The sequence below is a fragment of the Macaca thibetana genome, chromosome 5, assembly GCF_024542745.1.
Source record: "Macaca thibetana thibetana isolate TM-01 chromosome 5, ASM2454274v1, whole genome shotgun sequence".
NCBI classification, from domain to species: domain Eukaryota; kingdom Metazoa; phylum Chordata; class Mammalia; order Primates; family Cercopithecidae; genus Macaca; species Macaca thibetana.
The window spans coordinates 169705694-169726767 of record NC_065582.1 but is presented as its reverse complement, the minus strand read 5'-3'; the positions used below and the strand labels follow the sequence as shown (position 1 = coordinate 169726767).

The 21074-nt window shown below is 38.5% G+C and overlaps 1 protein-coding gene across 1 annotated transcript in view; it reads left to right on the top strand.

Annotated features, from left to right (window-relative positions):
• Nucleotides 1–21074, top strand: part of MED28 (mediator complex subunit 28) — a 1184036-nt gene that overhangs the window by 711555 nt on the left and 451407 nt on the right. The gene's annotated exons all lie outside the window — the stretch shown is intronic.

The window sequence follows — 21074 nt, the reverse complement described above, 5'->3', positions numbered from 1 at the left end:
TTCACCTGAAGGTACAACCAGTATTGAAGGCTGATCTCTGGTAGCCCTCAAAGAAAATAAGGGAGAAATACGAGGAGAAGAGCAGTATAAACCACTATTATTGTGTAGACTGGAACAGGAAGTGGAAGAGTATCACCGCTTGGACAGAGATAATGATAAAGATCATATTCCTTCATACTTTCAAGAGAAGAAGACCTTTGATAGCAGGAATGAAAGAATGACCAAGCAGAGCTGGACAGGTCTAACAAAAGAATAAGTAGGTGAGAAATTTGAGGACGCCAGCAATAAAGTTGTCAAAGTTGCATGCCGTGGGATTTAGAATGAATGAAGAAAGGAAAATTGGAAAGGGAATGGCAGGCCATGTGGCAGAGGGAAGTTTGAAAGTATAGCAGGCCTGATGTGGTTAAAAATCAGAAGCATTGTAAGGAAGTGAGTAAGCTGAAAGGAGGGAAATTTAGGTCATTGTTGGGTATGGAAATTTACATTCTTTAGGTGTAGGATTCCTGGCAATAACCATGGGTGTAGGTGGTTGAAGGGGAGTAAGTGTAAGGATCATGGGAGTCACAGAGAAAAAGGAGCTTGGAGGTCTGGCTGTTGGGTGACTCATCCACATAGATGCTGCCCATGATAATTGAAGGAACTGGGGTGGAGACAAAAATAGCTATGCAATTGCCAAAGGCTTCAGTGTGGAAGAGGAAGAAGGCAAGAATTAAGCAATTAAAGGCAATGAGAAGTAGTAAAGAGTGGTATAGATGAGTGTCATTAGCCTCAAAGGAAGAGGGCTTTTATGCCCACAAAGATGAAAGGGTAATGGTCTGGAAGCAGCTGGGAGAACTTCTCCATGCTTTGGTCTCCATGAGATGTGAAGTCTGGGAGAAAACTCAGGTCCAGCTGCTATTTAGGTAAAGTGATGTTCCCCAGTTGTATCCTGTACAACAATAGCTTGCCCAGGTGTTACAGATGAACAACCAAATAACGTAAAATAAATGTTTCATGATTATATACATTTAAGAAATATTGCACAGTAAACCTTCTTCTGGAAGCATCATAATACAAACTAAAAAAATAGAGCAATACTGTGCAGTAGAAGCATATTTTACCATAATTTTTTCATCTATATTTGACTACTAAATCATTGCTCTGGAGGGATTCCTAGTAACACCACAACATAGGTATCCTGTAGAGAATGGGGAAAGCTAAGTTAACATAAGGAAAAAGAAAGAAGCTTCCATAAAAGGGTAAAGAGGTTGAAGATAGAGAGGTATAGTGCGGGATCTAGAGGAGCCTGACTGGTTTTAAATCCCTGATCAGGTACTTCCCAGCTCTATAACCTTGGGAAAACTGCCTCAGTTTGCTTATCTGTAGAAGAAGGAGGAGGAGGATGAGAAGACATGTCATAAGGTGGTGATGAGGATTAATTTAATTAACACAGGAATGCCTAGAAAAACACTTGGTACATGATATGTGCCCCACAAATGAAAGCTGTTATTATTGCAGGGTTTATTTGCAATGGAAAGAGAGTTCTAAGTGACAAACTGTTTTCCAAGCACTGAGAGTTGCTAGAAAGAGCAATTCCCGCTCCAAAGGAAGAGAGTAGGTGAGGTAACTGTCAGATGGACCTGAATTGGGAAGAAATGTGGATACCAGGGGCAATTTTTTGAGAAACATAATTAAATATCCCAATTGTGTTTGTAAAGTCTAAGAGCTCGCAGTTTAACCATTTTATACCCACCATTGTGTGGGCTACCCAAGACAAGATGAACACTTTCTAGTGTGTTTATTATTTAACTTTCCTCTGGTGTAAATTTTCATTCATTTCCTTTGCTCATGTACATATCAAGGTCTTAAATGACTTTTCATCCAAATGTAAATGTAGGTAGTTCTTTCCACCCTTTCTTTCTGCCCCTTTCTCTTTACATGACTGTAAGAGCTGCTTCCATTCATACCAGTTGTGTCAACGATCTTCTCATTTCAAATATTAAGAGGCATAATCAATTCATTTTTCTAAGGATAATGTGTGAGAAATACAGAGGTCTTTCTGATCACAGAATCTGTCTTTAGGCCTTGCAACTATTTTCTTCCTTTCACTTAATATCTTTTCAAATTACTAACCCAAGACTTCAGTCCCTTCTTTTTAGCTGACAGTTTTGAATCAGGAATATTGTACTGTGTCCACATCTCCAAAATCTAATAAGATAGAACATGCTTTTCCTGCTCTGTGGAAACGAAGGAAAGCAACCGGAAAATGCTCTAGGCCACCGTCAATGAGCCATAGCCCTTTTCAGACATCTACCATACCCCACCCCTCTCCAGGAGATGCCAGAGATATTAGCTGATTATTCAGGGCCCAGCCTGAAAAAGCATGGTGAACTAGATGGGATAGAAAAAGCAAATCCAAATCCTCAAAAAAAATTCCTTGCTGGTACCTTACACCCATGTAAAACTTTACTATTCACAAAACCTTGTCATGTACATCATCTTCCCCTCGGATACTCAAATAATTCTGCCCCAGTGGGCAGTTCTAGGCTGGCCAGGCAACACTTATTTTTGGTATTTCTGTAAATGTCAAAATATCTGAAATGGAATTATTTATACCTCAAAAAATACACAGGGAATTATATACTGTGTGAAGATAGCTCATCAAAAAGGTGCTCTTGTTTATTTGGCACTCTGACCTTTAACAACTTCCAAGGCAACTTATTATATCATTAATTGCCTTTTATTTAACTATATTGAAGTAGAGCATCATTCCTTATGTTTATTAGCCATCTGTACTTCCTCTAAGGTACTCAATATGGGCCTTTTTAGAATGTGACTAGAGGAAAACCATAATGAGAAGAGAAGGAGGGTGAGATAGAGGATCAGGGAAGGAGAGAGGAAGAGAAGGAACGGTTTACAGGCTGTAGGACAGAAAAGATAAATTTCCTCAACCATCACAAGATTCACGGCTGACACACCTTTAACAAAAGGCAGAGCAACAAGAGAAAAGCACAACACATGTATTTAAGTTTTACATGACACAGGAACTTTCACAAATGAAGACCCAAAGACTCAGAAAAAACTGGATTATTTGTATAAATAGTCATGCAGAAGTATGATGGGAGGACAAAGGTATAATGTTAACACCCTGGGGGGAACTTAGCAAGGCCTATTTGTTCAGATTCTGCTTGGCCTCTCTATGTGACATTCACTCCCTGCTGTTGTAGAGCAGGACACCTGACAGATGAGAGTCTCCAGAAAAGAAAGGAGAATAAATGTTAGAGAGCAACTGTGATGGTTAATATTGAGTGTTAGCTTGATTGGATTGTTCCTGGGTGTGTTTGTGTGAGGGTGTTGTCAAAGGAGATTAACATTTGAGTCCATGGACTGGGAGAGGCAGACCCATCCTCAATCTGGTTGGGCACCATCTAAGCAACTGCCAGCACAGCTAGGACAAAAGCAGGCAGAGAAACGTGGAAGGACCCGACTGGCTGAGTCTTCTGGCCTGTATCTTTCTCCCATACTAGATGCTTCCTGTCGTTGAACATCTGACTCCAGCTTCTTCAGCTTTTGGACTCTTGGACATTTGACCACAGACTGAAGACTGCACTGTTGACTTCCCTACTTTTGAAGTTTTGGGTCTCAGACTGGCTTCCATGCTCCTCAGCTTGCAGATGGCCTATTGTGGGACTTCACCTTGTGATCATGTAAGTCAACATTCCTTAATAAACTCCCCTTCATATATACATCTAGCCTATTAGTTCTGTCCCTCTAGAGAACTCTGACTAATATGGCAACCTTCCTGTTTCTGTGGTTTCCTCAGTTTCCTTCAGATTAAAATCCTTAGCAGACCAAGGTGCCAAATTTGGGGTTATCATGTTTTGAGTTCCAACGAGGTCAGATTCCACACTTCTAGCAAAGACTTCCCCATTCTGCTTCTCTCCCCTTTCTTACATATAAGGCCAAATTAGCTCTTTGGGGCCTATACCTCCTCTCAAGGGTAATGTGCTTAAAAATCTAAATCCCCTTTGTCAGTTTTTCTTAGAGGACTTTTGGTCCTAGATCCTGGATCTCTCTGATATCTCATGATATTTGAGGACAAAAAGTACAAAACAGTGGAGATGTCGTTTCCCTTTAAAACATAAAACAGCAGTATTAATGCCAGTTTTTCAGTATTGTCTCTTTACCACCATTTTGTAAACAAGTGTATTTTGAGAATGAGCTGGTTGAGGGTCACCAGGTTGAAAGTGACATGATCAAGATCCTTGCTAAGCTTTTGAGAAGATCTCAAAGCCAGTTCTTTTGACTCCTAGACTCCTGTAGCCATGTGGGCATGGGACACAGAGATGAAAAGTGAGGCATTCTGGGCTCGCTTCCCAATTTTAGCCAGAGCAGCACAGTTCTGATGTTTAGTATCTACTGAGGTTCTGTAATATTTTATTGCCAAAAGGGTACCATTGCTGAAATAGAACTTTGGAAACCATAGCACTACATTGGGCTAGGAAGATGAGAGTAACAAATTCTACCTCTCCAGAAAGTTATGATCAACAGAAAGCAATTGTCATTATCATCATCAAAATCAGAATATATTTGAGCTCTTCCTCTTTTAGGACATTATATTTTTCCAGCTGCTAAAGACAAAAGGGCTTTAAGACATGGCCTCATTACTTAGGAGCTAATAACTTAGTTGATAATGAGGACATTTCTAAAATGTTAAGATGTGCACTAAAAACTGGTATTTCCCAAAACAGTAATGTCCACTCAGAGTTCATTGGAAGAAGAGACCCTCCTAAAAGTTACAATTCAAAGATGGGCTCTTTAGGATTTCAAAAATGGAAATAGTCTACAAGTTTCATCCAGGGCAAATTAGAGACCGTCATTCATATGCAAAAGCATACTGGGGATCTCTGACTAATGACCCAGGAAAAGGAAGGATGTTTCAATAATATCCACCTTTATTATGCTAAGTGTTGTATACGAACTGCCGAACTTATACCTAAACTCAGTGGTACAGGTATTATTTTTCTCATTTGGAATAAAGGAAACTGATGTTTAGAGGGTAAAGTGCACAAATCAAACATCAGCACTTCTCAAATCTAAATGTGCTTCAGAATTAAATACCTGTGGATCTCGTTAAATGATAGATTCAATTCAATAGGTCTGGAGTGAGGCCGATATTCCCTATTTCTAATAAGCTCCCAAGGGGATACCAAAGCTTCTGTGGCCCAGATTATTCTTTGAGTAGCCAGGTTCTACACTATCATGCTTCCTACTGTGCCATTCCAGAATGAACTGGAGCTAGCTGGCATATGGGCATGGAGGAAGGGAAGGGTAGGCAGGGGATACTGGGGCAAGGGTGATAAAGAATAATGCACTACTGAAGAGATCTTTGGAAGATGATTTTTAGATACAGAGATAGAGTCAATATGAAAATTTAAGATGAATATGAAAATTCTGAGCAGAAGACATTCATTCATTCTGTCAAGAACTATTTATTGACCATCTGTGATGTGCCAGGTCCTATGTAAGGCACTGGGGCTACAACCCTTCAGGTGGCTTAAACCCTAATGAGAAATGAGTAGACAGTCAATTAGGATAAACATGGGAGTGGTAGGAAGAAGTGAGATGCTATGGAGTTCACAGTAGAAGCAACGCCCTAGGACTGCAGAGTCAGGAAAGACTTCCCAGAAAAGTGATGTCTATGTGAAAACCTAACTTCGAATAAGAGGTAGCCAAGTGAGAGTGGCAGGGTGGGAGGGAGGATTTTTCTGACCAAGGGAAGAAAATGCATGAATGCCAGGAGGTAGGCAAAGCATGGCCCTGGAGGAACGGAGGAACGTTTAGGATGGCTGGAGTCCAGAGGTCAATGGAGAATCCCCAAGAAGGAAGCAGAGCAGAAAACAGAGAGGATTCATTCTTAGAAGCATGGCCCACACACAGCAGCCAAACCAGTAAGCAAAGATGGGGCAAGAAGAAGGGATGTTGCTTATTCTTTCCTTCTTAGCTGTTTGGCCAACAGAAGACTGCTTGGGGACATACATGCTGAGACTTGGAACTATGTCCCCAGCACTTTGTCCTTTTGGTAAGCCTTCCTTTTAGCAGATAAAATTCCTACCCTCTAAACCCCAAGGAAAAGATTATTAGATGAAGATTTTCGGGCATATTGTCAGGTCATCCCACACCTGCCAGAATAGGTTGATAATGGCTAAACTGTGACTTACTAAGAAAGGACTTGGGAAATAGGAAACTGACCCTAATCTAGGGAAGAAATGGGAAGAATACTAACAACCAGCTTTTATTGAGCATGTACTATGTAACAGCACTTCCTCCCAGGCATATTACTCACTTTTCTCATTCTACCTTCTCAGCAGTCCTGTACATAAGTGCTATTACCATTTCCGTTCTGTAAGTAAGGAAATCAAGGTTTTAGATTAAGCAACTTTCTCATTTTTTGTTTCCATTTTCTTGGCTAGAAATGACTGAGACTAGATTTGCACCTAAGCTCATCTGAATATGAAGCACATTTTCTTAACTACTTTATATAATAAAGGTTGGACAGAAGAAAGGACCCATCTGAAAAGCGTGGCATGGCAACTGCTTCCTCAGAGCAGTTTATTGAGTCAAGGATCTTAAAGACAGCATCTTGTCCTGCGGTGGATAAGATGGCTTGGAAAACCCAGTGCTAAATAAACAGCTATAGTGTGGTCAGCACTCAGCAATGGCCCAAATTGAGACCAGATCAGACAGGACATAAAACCAGACTTGGGTCCAGACTGAAAATGGATTAGAATCAGTGTACAGAGTAAATTAGTCAGGATAGACTGATTTTTGCCATGGTAACCAATAGCCCACAAAAATGAGTAGGTTACCACCACAAAGATGCATTTCTCAGTCATGTAATGTCAGCTACTGGTCCAGGTATCTCTTCAGGGCAACCATCCTGATATGGTATGGTTTTGTCCCCACCCAAGTCTCATATTGAATCCCCACATGTTGTGGGAGAGACCCAGTGGGAGGTAACTGAATCATGGGGCAGGTCTTTCCCGTGCTGTTCTCATGATAGGGAATAAGTCTCGAGAGAGCTGATTTTTTTTTTTTTTTTTTTTTTTTTTTTTTTTGAGAAGGAGTTTCGCTCTGTGGCCCAGGCTGGAATGCAGTGGCATGATCTCAGCTCACTGCAAGCTCCACCTCCCGGGTTCACACCATTCTCCTGCCTCAGCCACCTGAGTAGCTGGGACTACCGGCGCCTGCCACCACGCCCGGCTATTTTTTTGTATTTTTAGTAGAGACAGGGTTTCACTGTGTTAGCCAGGATGGTCTCGATCTCCTGACCTTGTGATCCACCCACCTCAGCCTCCCAAAGTGCTGGGATTACAGGTGTGAGCCACCGCACCCGGCCGATCTGATGGTTTTAAAAAGGGGAGTTTTCCTGCACAAGCTCTCTCTTTGCCTGAGGCCATCCATGTAAGATGTGACTTGGTCCTCCTGCTTTCCGCCATGATTGTGAGGCCTCGCCAGTCATATGGAACTGTAAGTCTATTAAACATCTTTTTCTTCCCAGTCTCGGGTATGTCTTTATCAGCAGAGTGAAAATGGACTAATACACCTTCCCTATGGGGTCACCACAAATTCCAAACTGTTGGAGACACCACCACCTTGGATGATTCAGCAGGAATGAGCAAGACTGGAAAAACATATGCTCCTTTTACTATTTCAGCCCAGAGGTGATATCTTTCACTTCCATTCATCCTTCATTGGCCAGAATAAGTCATATGGTGCCCACTTAACTGCAAGGGAGCTGAAGAAAGTAAGTATATTCCTTGCACCATGAATGGGGAAGAAATTGGACATTGATGGACACTGGTATGCCCAACCACGAGAGACTCTTGAGAGTTCTCAACATACCTCTCTTTATAGTGAATTACTAGAAATCCACAATCACCCTTCACTGACCACTGCCTCACACCATCCACTGGGAAGTCATCAGTTAATACAATTTAATTCCTTACATTGTTGCAAGGCTGTAACTTATTTGACTTGGGAGTCTTAAATCCCCTAATCCAAGATACACCATTCTGATTATCTTTCCCAGAACTGGAACACAGGTTTTGGGTGTTTCTGCATGTGTCCTTAAATTTAAGGATGCTACTTTTCTGCTTAAGTGAGCTCAAGAGTATTTCTATTCCTTCATGGCCTTCATATTTACATTTACAAATGTAAATAGCCAGCTCAGAATGAAGGACTGACAGGCATAGACTTTTCTCAGGTAAATTAAATAGGGTTTGTTTATTTTAAAGATTTGGAAGAAAGTTAATAAAGTCAGAATTCATAGCAAACAGATTAGCAACGTTCTCCAGGAGACACTGGGATGCAAACTTCTAGATCCTAAAGTCCTCCTTTTGGAGCCTCACATCTGAAGGAGAGTGAGGATCTCATCAGAACTTGTGGAAGTCCAAATACATCTCTCTAAAGACTCTGCTTTATCACACAAGCTGTCCTGTGTGCAGGCTGGTTTGGATGCTTTCTGAAGATCCCCTCGTCTAAGGCAGATTCATCTCATTAATCTCAATACCATATAATAGACACCATGCTTACCCAGAGTGCAGTGCAATTCTGTAAGCTCAGGGAAATGTTTAAGCAGCTTCTGAAGGGACACTGCTCAGATGGAGTCACAGGCTATGGAGGCCTCAATCAAGCAGGACTTTTGCCTTCACCAATACAGACACTTGAATTCTAAGGGGCAAGAATGAAATAGAAAACAGGGTTAAAATTCAACCTTCAAAGTTTTTTGCTAAACCAAATGGGGTTGAGTGCTGATATTCAAAATGCACAAGGCTTTTTTTTTTTTTCTTTCTTTCTTTTTTTTTAGAACAGTTGTGGTCGAGAATAAAAGGTCATATCTTAAATCTCTTTAGTGACAATTGCTCTCATGCCATTAGAATATACTTAACTCCAACTGTCCTTTCGTTGTATCTTCCTTAAGAGGAGTAATGCTATTTTAATCATAACTCAGTCACAGGAGTTGAGCACTATCTTATTGAACTGGGATGGAAATTAACAACAATCATCTCAAACAGAAGTTTAACAACAATTTATTCTGCTTAGGGACCTGAGCAAAGTAGTAGAGAGAAGAGATAGGAATGATAAAAAATGGCAAAGGGTAAAATTGAAAGGATTTTACTTTCTTAAAAGACACATAAAATTTGAATTTCAAACAGTTATAAACATATTATGTACCTTTTTTCTTAATGTTACAACTTCATTTCTTATTATAACAACATTTGCTTATTGTAAAAATACTTTAAAAATAGAGATAAGAGGCCAGGCCTGGTGGCTCACACCCGTAATCCCAGCACTTTGGAAGACTGAGATGGGAGGATCACCTGAGGTCAGGAGTTCGAGACCAGCCTGGCCAATATGGCAAAACCCCGTCTCTACTAAAATACAAAAAAAAAAAAAAAAAAAAATTAGCCAGGCATGGCAGCGGGCACCTGTAATCCCAGCTACTCAGGAGGCTAAGGCAGGAGAATCACTTGAACCCGGGAGGGGGAGGTTGCAGTGAGCCAAGATCATGCCACTGCACTCCAGCCTGGGTGATAAGAGTGAAATTCCGTCTCAAAAAAAAAAAAAAAAAAAAAAAAAAAAAACAGATAAGAAGAAGGAGAAAACAAAAATCATCTATTGCCCTGGTACCCAGAGAGATTCTGTTGACTCTATATGTACATATGTATCTGTCTACATCTACCTTATCCATATCTCTATCCAAACAGATACACACAGAGATGCACACACAAACAATATATACATGCAATTTTTACAAGCTGTACTGTCATTTTAAATTCTTAACAGAATACATTAATTGGAAGAATACTACTATTAATTAATATCTTTTTCTCTTCTCCTTGCAAGTCCACAAAATGACTAACTTCCCTGTCCTTTGAGGTGCGATATAACCATTGACTTTGCCAAATAAAATTTAAGTTGAAGTGACATATGCGACTTTGAAGTAGAAGCATTTTAGTAGTAGTGACTATCTGATCTGCCCTTTTCCTGCTGTGACATGGAGATGGAAATATAGGATATTTTCCCATAAGAAGGAGATATCTTGAAATGCTAAACCAACATGTGGAGGGAGGAGAGCTGTCTTTGTCACCCAGTTCTATATGAGCCATTGTGTAAAGCACTGAGAACTTTGGAATTCTTCTCACACTAGATTATACCTATCTCCATTTATCTAGTTTATTCTGACCAGTAAAAGTTTTAGCATCGTTCTGACATTAAATATTCTACAAAATCACTCAAATGGCTAAATTATACATCATCATGTGCATGTGGTACAATTTATTCAGCCAATTTTTTAGTGTCTCATATTTATTTCCATTTTTTAAGTTTTTATAAACAATATGGCAAGAAATATATTTTAGTTAAATTTTTGCTCATATTTATGTTATTTTCTTAAGCTGCAATCATAAATTGGAAAGTTGTTCAAAAGATACACAAAACCATCAGTTTTCTTACGTATAGTGTCAAATCATCCTACAGTCTTTTGACAGTTGACAGCATCATCAATAGCATAAAGAACACATGATTTCTCTGTTCAATATAAATATTCTATTTACCTACCTACCCTACCTTTCCAAATTTAAAGGTGAAATGGTGCCTTTTTTTAATTGTAATTCCTTGAGTCAAATATTTTTTTCATAGTTGTATAAGTTATTTGTATTTCTTCTCTTGTGAATTGTCTTTTTGTTATTTTCTCGTTGATTTCCTAATATCATTTATTGAATAATACTTTCCTTAAATGCTTATTCATGCCTCGAGTTTGCAAAAATGCATGACAGTGGGCTTTAATTCTCCCCTACTGATCAGTCCATCCATGCCCAAATCATCACCAGGCTGCTTTAATTATTGCATCTTTAGATTTTCAATATCTCACATAATATCTTGCTATTCTTTTTGACATTTTGTTGTCTATTTTTAAATATTTATTTTTCAATTTAAACTTTTTAAAATTCTACTGGGATTTTCATCTTTTCCAAGAACATTATTCAAGTCTTATTTAACAACATTTCCTTCATTAATTCATTCAACAAATGTTTATTGAGCACTTGACATGAGCCAGGAATTATTTTAGGTACTGAACATAAAGAACAAATAGAATTCCTTGCTCTCATGGAGGTTATATTCTAGTGAGATAGAGATAAAGACAATGAACAAGATAAGTAATTATACCAGAGAATGTTAAATAGTAGACAGAGCGAAATAGAAAAAAAAAAAAAAAAAAGCTGGAAAGGGGCTTATGAAATAGCATTGTTGGTGGGTTTTAATTCAAGTTCTTCAGGAAGCCAAAGTTAGAACAGAATCAGACATGCAAGAGATGCGTTGTGGGGTGTGAAAGTTGCGGATAACAAGAGGAAATCACTTTCATTAGACCCAGACGAAATAAGGCTGGGAAGGCATGAAGCAGAGGAAGCACATGCTTACATGCCTGAGATAAAAACCTTTCACAAGGACTTTCTAAAAACCCCGTAAGAAACCCTTTCACCTTCATGCATCCCCTGCTTTGATAAGATTTATTACCAGACATTCTTTAGGACTGCAGTAATTCAGGTAAGATTCTCTCAGAACACATGCCCAGTAAATGGGAAGACCACCAATGAACTGACAACAATCCTGGCTTTGCATCTCTGGAACCAATAAACTTTGTTTCTAAGGTCTTATTTAAATTCCTTTTTGCTAATGCAAGCTTCCTTTTACCCTTCCCTGGTGGTTTGCCATTCCATGCATTCCAGATTATAATCCTGATTTCTTATTCCTGAGTAAACCCAACATATTTAAAGATAATTTTCTCTAGTGGCTTTTTTAGGTTATGGGGTAGGTGGCGGGGGAGCCTGAGAAAAATATAGGAGAGAACACAGGAAAAGGCAGGAACACTGTCAGCCACTGATGAAATCTGACATTCATAAAGAAGGAAAGGAATAAACCTCAAATGTCTTATTGAGAAAAAGAGGGGAGAGGGAAAGGACAAGAAATAGGTGGGGGAAGGAAATGGGTAAAACTAGCCTCACACTGCTGTGCAGCCAAGAAAATCTCAGCCAGCTGATTGGGAGTCTAGGCCAAAGATTTCGCAATGGAGGATTTCCACCTCTGGTAGAATTAGCCATGTGCTGGTACCCAATCGCTTTTGCTCATTGACTGGGAGCATCCCGGGGAGGGCGTGGCCTTTACTTGGTGGGCGGTATTGGAGTCAAGCAGGTTCTCTTTCCATGGCCACCACAATGGGATAAAGTTTTGAAATTTTAAATAGGTTGATTCTGAAATGTAGTACACATACTTGCCCATTTATTATGTATTTATAATTATTCCACAATATTGGCTGATGTTACAAAGGGGGTGGGACTTTTCCATGTCATTTGAAAATTAATTATTGCTAGTAGGCAGGAAACCTACATTTTGGATATTTATTTTCTTTTCTAACCTGCCACCTTCCCGAACTCTTATTAATTTATTTGCTCCTTTGGTTGAGATTTTCGTATTGTTAAGAACACCATCACACATAGTTTTGTCCCCATCTTTTTGAATTATTCTGCTTTATTTCTTATCTTTTTGCCAAATCAGGGTTGATGATTGTGGATACGTTCATATTCATGGGACTCCCTTTCAGTTTTGCCATTAAAGGATTATGCCGATGATATATATATAATATATATATTATATAATATATATTATATATTATATATATTATATATAATATATATTATATATTTATATATTATATATAAATATACATATTATAAATATATAATATATATTTATATATATTATATATTTGCCATTAAAGGATTATGTGATGATATATATAATATATATGTTATATATAATATCTTATATATATTATATATATAACATGTATAATATATATATATTTCAGATGAATACATATATATATATATTCATTCCTTGGTCAATTTCCTAAGGAATTCTAAATTACCAAAATTAACCTAGGAAATTGATCTGGGAACATTTTTTCACATCTTGCTATAGAATTATAGATAATGTATTCATACATTTTCCACCTCCTAATACATGATATATCTTATCATTTCTAGTGCTTGTGGTTGTGCTTTTACTTGTTCTTTTTTTTTCATTAGACTTCAAGAAGTTTCTTTCTTTTACGTTTTTTTTTCTTCAGAGAATCAGCTCTTGAAAGTGTCTGTCATTTCTGCATCTTTCTCTTTTATAATTTATTAATTTCTGCTTTTATCTTCAACATTCCTCAATTCATTCTCTGCATAATTTTATTTTATTTTTCACAGGCTTTTAAAAGAGAAAAAGTGAGAGTTGTTTGTGCCTTTTCTAGTCACATCTCTAATCATAATTATAATCATCACGTATTGCAGGCAGCGTGGGGTTATGGTCGAGGATGTAGATTCTGTCTGCTTCATATTTCCTGGGTTCATATCCCAGCTCTACTTTTGCCAACTGTGGGACATGGACAAGCAGTTTCCATATGTGTAAAATAAGGATTATCATTGTAATAACATTTAGCTCATAGGGTTACTGTGAAGATTACCTGAGCTAATATTTGTAAAGCTTTCAAACAGGGCTTGGCACACAGTAACTGCTATGTAATACATGAATAAATTACATTTATGCAGTACTTTATTCTTTACAAAACATCTTCACATTAATTTTCTCCCTTAGTTATAACAACTCCACGAGGCAAACAATTCTCATCATTACTTTTTCTATGATAAAACTGGAATGCCAACGAGTCAACTTAAATTAGTGGATGGAAGAGACAGGTCTTATGATTCTGGGGGATCAGCATGTGGCTTGAAGCCCAAATGACCTTTAGTTTAGGATTTGTGGGGACACAGACAGAGAAGTCCATCTTTGGCTCAGCTTTAGTCACTGGCAACAGTCGCAGATTTTGAGACCCTCAGCTGGATGATAAACCACTTGAGACCGGGACCAGCAGCTGGAACAACTGTCACGAAGAGCTTTAAGGTACCAGGCTCCTAGACAAGTGAAGTCAGCCTCGGCAGGAAGGTGGGACAGGACCTGGTTGAAGTGCAGGCGATGTGGGTTCTCATCCTGGTCTTGCCTCTGTCTTACTCAGTAAGTGTAAACAAGACACTTTGCCCTGCCACATCTCCATTTTCTCAAATATGAAACAGGGAAAATATTTCTGCCCAGCCTCCTCCACACGGCCCCTACAGGATTCAGAAGATGCTGCTGGCAGTGCATGCAGCACTTTGAAAGTTTATAAAGTTTTCCACATAGGCAAGATTCTGTGCATGTCTAAGATCTCTCCCCTCCCACTTTCTTTGCTTACACAACCAGGAAGTGAAAAGCAGATGTGGAAACCACTCCCAAACTTTGTGCCAGCCCCCCAAATCTTGTGCCCAGGAAATGTCCTCCAACTTTTCCTCACACCAACAGCATCATTATCTTTGCATAGGAGAAAAAAAATCTATACATCTCTCCAAACAGAAATCTAATTTCCAACTGGCTTCACCTGGACTGTGAACCATAGGAAACAGACCACAACCAAATTTTCCACAAGCACTGTTTTCCATGCACACCCAAAACCAAGCAGGAAAGAGAGGAAATGGAAAACTCCCCTGGGCACTTAGCCCTTCATTATGTTGTAAGAGTGCGAACTACCTGGGGAAAATAATCAAATTTAGGGGAGAAGGAGATTAGTCCAATTCTGGTTCACATTACCAAAACTGTTTCTCTAACTATATATTTCTTCAGATTCTAGGAACTGTCCACTGAAATCATTTTACATTTTAAATCCATTGTATTTAGGTTTCTTCTTTCCCCAACAAGAACTGAATCCATCTATTAACTACCTACCTAGTCTTTTCTTGGTGAGTAGCCACTTTTATTTTCCTAAAGTGTACAGGATGGAAATTTGAAGGAGATGTGCAAATCACAACTACAAGGCACGCAAGTGAGTAGGGGAGGCTTCTACCCCTTCTTCTGTTCCTAATAGAACCCCCTTAAACCTCAAGAAAGAGATGTGAGCAGCTAGACATTAGAGTCCTTCCTTCTTTTGCAAGGAAAAAACGTGGAGGGAAGAGAGAGAGACTGATTTTCTGAGCACCGACAGGCTTTATCCTTCATGAATTTCATTCTTCCTTTGTTCTATGTGTGTAGAAAGGAGGGAGGGAATTAGTAGAAAGAGTGACAAAGAAACTGATGTCCAGTGGGTATGCAAAAGAGGACCCTGGCTGAACTTACCATTTGAGGGCAGGGTGCCAATGGTCTGTGGCCACCCATAGATGCAGTTGTACCCTACTCAGGCTAGGAAAGGACCCACAGAGCAAAAGAACGATCTCCCAAGAGTTCTTGTGAATTAAGATTGCTCTTAACCAAATTTAGTACATGTCGCTAACAAAGGAAGGTTATTGCCAGGCCCAGCTGCTCTGCCCTCATCAGACATAGAGAAGTATGTAGAGTTCAGGGCCAGCAAGGGATGAAAGGGAACCAGTGATTAGTGGGTATCCACTATGTGTCAGATACTTGTTAATAGACACACACAGACACACATAAAATCTCATTAACCCAGTAGAAAGTTAGCTTCCGGATGGTAAAGGATTTTGCCTATTTTGTTCACTGTTCTAGCTCTAGTGCATTGACACATAGCAAGTGCACAAGAAATACGTGTGAAATGAATAAATGGACTGTCACAACCCTATGGATATAAAATAATTACCAATCTTGTTTTAAGATGAGGCAGCTAAGTTTCAGAGATGTTGGGGAGTAGATGAGCTAGGATTCAAACCTAGCTATGTCCGGAATCCATAGCCAATGCCTTTCAGGACCCCTTGCTGTTCTCACACAACAAACTGAAATGTATACAGCACAAAGTGTGGCCAGGGTCTTAAAATCACATTCCATAAAGAATCATTGGAGAACTGAGGTGTTTATCTGTGAAAAGGAACATCATAAACTAATAAGTTATGGAGAGGCCCTCCCCTTTCTGGAATTCTGTTCCTCATTCGTGAGATGAAGGTTTTGGACTAGATCACAGAACAAATAATTGACATATGTATCATGACCCTGCCCTTCTATGACAGGCATTACTCATTGATTATAGTACTCTTTCTCACTGAATTTGGATGCAATTTCATAAATATTCTCAACAACACTCCATGCAACCCCACCCATGATTAAAATTGGCATGCATAATAAAGGCTGTTTGATTTCTCTAAACTAGATCATCTCTAATGTCCCTCAAATTTATTTATTTTTTAGGAGTTTTTCATTACTTTATTTTTCAAATGGTTTCTAATGTTAGCCTCATGAGTTATTCCATATACAGTCACTCTCTACATAACAACATTAATGTTAATGACAGACCACATATACAGCAGGGGTCCCATAAGATTATAATACCATATTTTTACTGTACCTTTTCTATGTTTACTTTTTATCTCCATTTATAATTTTTTTTTATTTCCATAGGTTATTGGGGAACAGGTGGTGTTTGGTTACATAAGTTCTTTAGTGGTGATTTGTGAGATTTTGGTGTGCCCAGCACCCGAGCAGTACATATTGCACCCTATTTGTAGGCTTTTATCCCACACCTCCCTCCCACCCTTTTCCCCAAGTCTCCAAAGTCCATTGTATCATTCTTATGCCTTTGCGTCCTCATAGCTCAGCTCCCACACATCAGCGAGAACATACAATGTTTGGCTTTCCATTCCTGAGTTACTTCACTTAGAATAATAATCTTCATTTTCATTAATTCATTCCTTTTTATGGTTGAGCACTATTCCATTTTTTTAATATATAAATATTACACTTATGGTGATACATATATACACGCACACATATATATACACACACTTATATGTATTCATATATACACACACACACACACATATATATAGGTTCTTTATCCACTTGATGGGCATTTGGATTGGCTCCACGTTTTTGCAATTGCAAATTGTGCTGCTATAAACATGCATGTGCAAGTGTCTTTTCCATATAATGACTTCTTTTCCTCTGGGTAGATACCCAGTAGTGGGATTGCTGGATCAAATGGTAGTTCTACTTTTAGTTCCTTAAGGAATCTCCACACTGTTTTCCATAGTGGTTGCACTAGTTTACAGTCCCACCAGCAGTATAGAAGTGTTCCCTGATCACCACATCCACACCAACATCTACTGTTTTTTTGATTTTTTAAATTATGGCCATTCTTGCAGGAGTTACCTGGTATCACATTGTGGCTTTGATTTGCATTTCCCTGATCATTAGTAATGTTGAGTATTTTTTTCATATGTTTGTTGGCCATTTGGATATCTTCTTTTGAGAACTGTCTATTCATGTCCTTAACCCACTTTTTGATGGGACTGTTTTTTTTCTTGCTGATTTGTTTGAGTTCATTGTAGATTCTGGATGTTAGTCCTTTGTCCCATGTATAGATTAGGAAGATTTTCTCCCACTCTGTGGGTTGTCTGTTTACTCTGCTGACTGTTCCTTTTGCTGTGCAAAAGGTCTTTAGTTTAATTAAGTCCCAGCTATTTATCTTTGTTTTTATTGCATTTGTTTTTGGGTTCTTGGTCAAGAAATCCTTACCTAAGTCAATTTCTAGAAGGGTTTTTCCAATGTTATCTTCTAGAGTTTTTATAGTTTCAGGTCTTAGATTTAAGTCCTTTATCTTGAGTTGATTTTTATATAAGGTGAGAAATGAGGATCCAGTTTTATTCTCCTACATGTGGCTAACCAATTATCCCAGCACTGTTTGTTGAAAAGAGTGTCCTTTCCCCACTTATGTTTTTGTTTGCTTTGTTGAAGATCAGTTGGCTGTAAGTACTTGGGTTTATTTATGGGTTCTCTACTCTGCTCCATTGGTCTATGTGCCTATTTTAATTCCAGTACCATGCTATTTTGGTGACTATGGCCTTATAGTATAGTTTGAAATCAGGTAATGTGATGCCTCCAGATTTGTTCTTTTAGCTTAGTCTTGCTTTGGTTATGCAGGCTCTTTTTAGATTCTATATGAATTTTAGAATTGTTTTTTCTAATTCTGTGAAGAATGATAGTGGTATTTTGATGGGAATTGTATTGAATTTGTAGATTACTTTTGGCAATATGGTCATTTTCACAATATTGATTCTACCCTTCCATGAGCATGGGATGTGTTTCCATTTGTTTGTTCATCTATGATTTCTTTCAGCAGTGTTTTGTAATTTTCCTTGTAGAAGTCTTCCACCACCTTGGTTCAGTATATTTCTAAGTATTGTATTTTATTTTATTTTTTGCAGCTATTGTAAAAGGGGTTGAATTCTTGATTTGATTCTCTGCTTGGTCACTCTTGGTGCATAGAAGAGTACTGATTTGTGTATATTAATTTTGTATCCAGAAACTTTGCTGAATTCTTTTATCAGTTCTAGGGGCTTTCTGGAGGAGTCTTTAGGGTTTTTGAGGTAGAGGATCATATCATCGGCAAACAATGACAGTTTGACTTCCTCTTTACTAATTTGGATGCCCTTTATTTCTTTTGTCTGATTGCTCTGGATAGGACTTCTAGTACTATGTTGAAGAGGAGTGGTGAGAGTGGGCATCCTTGTCTTTTTCCAGTTCTCAGAGGGAATGCTTTCAACTTTTGCCCACTCAGTATTATGTTGGCTGTGGGTTTGTCATAGATGGTTTTTATTACATTGAAGTGTGTCCCTTGTATGCCAATGTTGCTGAGAGTTTTCATCATAAAGCGATGATGAATTTTGTTGAATGCTTTTTCTGCATCTATTGAGGTGATCATGTGATTTTTGTTTTTAATTCTGTTTATGTGGTGTATCACATTTATTGACTTGCATATGTTTAACCATCCCTGGTATGAAACCCACTTGAACATGGTGGATTATCTTTTTGATATGTTGTTGGATTTGGTCAGCTAGTACTTTGTTAAGGAGTTTAGCATCTATGTTCATCAGGAATATTGGTTGGTAGTTTTCTATGAACACCTTTACATGCATAAACTAGAAAATGAATAGAATGTATATTCTGCAGTTGTTTGATGGAATGTTCTGTATATATCTGTTAAGTCCATTTTTTCCAAGGTAGAGTTTAAATCCATTGTTTCTTTGTTGACTTTCTGTCTTGATGAGCTGTCTAGTGCTGTCAGTGGAGTATTTAAGTCCCCACTATTATTATGTTGCTGTCTATCTCATTTCTCAAGTCTATTAGCAATTGTTTTATAAATTTGAGAGCTTCAGTGCAGGTGCAAATATGTTTAGGATTGTGATATTTTCCTGTTGGACAAGGCCTTTTACCAATAATGTCCCTCTTTGTCTTTTTAAACTGGTGTTGCTTTATAGTTTGTTTTGTCTGATATAAGAGGAGCTATTCCTGTTCACTTTTGGTGTTCATTTGCATGAAATGTCTTTTTCCACCACTTTACCTTAAGTTTATGTGAGTCCTTATGTGTTAGGTGAGTCTCTTGAAGGCAGAAGATAGTTGGTTGGTTAATTCTTATCCATTCTGCAGTTCTGTATCTTTTAAGTAAAGCATTTAGGCCATTTATATTCAGTGTTAGTATTGAGGTATGAGATACCATTCCATTCATTGTGCTATCTGTTGCCTGTCATTTTTTGTTTTTGTTTTTTAAATTGTGTTTTTGTTGTAAAATTCCTGTGAGATTTATGCTTTAAAGAGGTTCTGTTGTGATGTGCTTCCAGGATTTGTTTCAAGATATAGAGCTCCTTTTAGCAGTCCTTGTAGTAGTGGCTTTGTAGTGGTGAATTCTCTCAGCATTTGTTTGTCTGAAAAAGACTGTATGTTTCCTTCATATATGAAGCTTAGTTTTGCTGGATTCAAAATTCTTGGCTGATCATTGTTTTGTTTGAGGAAGCTGAAGGTAGGGTCACAAATCTCTTCCAGTTTGTAGGGCTTCTGCTGAGAAATCTGTGATAATCTGATAGGTTTTCCTTTATAGGTTACCTGGTGCTTTTGCCTCACAACTCTTAAACTTCTTTCCTTCATCTTACCTTTAGATAACCTGATGACAATGTGCCTAGGTGATGATCATTTTGCAATGAATTTCCCAGGTGTTCTTTGTGCTTCTTGTATTTGGATGCCTAGGTCTCTAGCAAGGCCAAGGAAGTTTTCCTCAATTATTCCTCTAAATATGTTTTCCAAACTTTTGTATTTCTCTTCTTCCTCAGGAATGCCAATTATTCTTAGGTTTGGTCACTTAACATAATCCCAGGCTTCTTGGAGGCCTTGTTCACATTTTCTTTTTCTTTTTTCCTTGTTTTTGTTAGATTGGGTTAATTCAAAGACCTTGTCTTCAAGCTATGAATTGCTTTCTTCTACTTGTTCAATTCTATTGCTGAGACTTTCCAGAGCATTTTGCATTTCTATAAGTGTGTCCATTATTTCCTGAAGTTTTGATTGTTTTTTATTTATGTTAGCTATGTCATTGAATATTTCTCCCTTCACCTTGCATCATTTTCTTGATTTCTTTATGTTGGGTTTCACCTTTCTCTGGTGCCTCCTTGATTATCTAATAACTAACCTCCTGAATTCTTTTTCAGGTAAACCAGGGATTTCTTCTTGGTTTGGATCCATTGCTGGTGAGCTACTGTGATTTTTTTTGTGGGGTGTTTAAAAGCCCTGCTTTGTCATATTATCAGAGTTGGTTTTCTGGTTCCTTCTCCTTTGGGTAGCCTCTGTCAGAGGGAAGGTCTAAGGCTGAAGGCTTTTGTTCAGATTCTTTTGTCCCATGGGGTGTTCCTTGATGTAGTACTCTCCCCCTTTTCCTATGCATGTGGCTTCCTGAGAACTGAGCTGTAGTGATTATTATCTTTCTTCTGGATCTAGCCACCCAGGGAGTCTACCAGGCTCTGGGCTAGTACTGGGGGCTGTCTGTACAGAGTCCTGTGATGTGAAACATCTGTGGGTCTCTCAGTCATGGATGCCAGCGCCTATTCCAGTGGAGGTTGCAGGGGGGTAAAATGGACTCTGTGTGGGTTCTTAGCTTTGGTGGTTTAATGCACTATTTTTGTACTGGTTGGCCTCCTGCCAGGAGGTGGTGCTTTCCAGAGAGCATCTGCTGTGGTAGTGTGGAGAGAAAC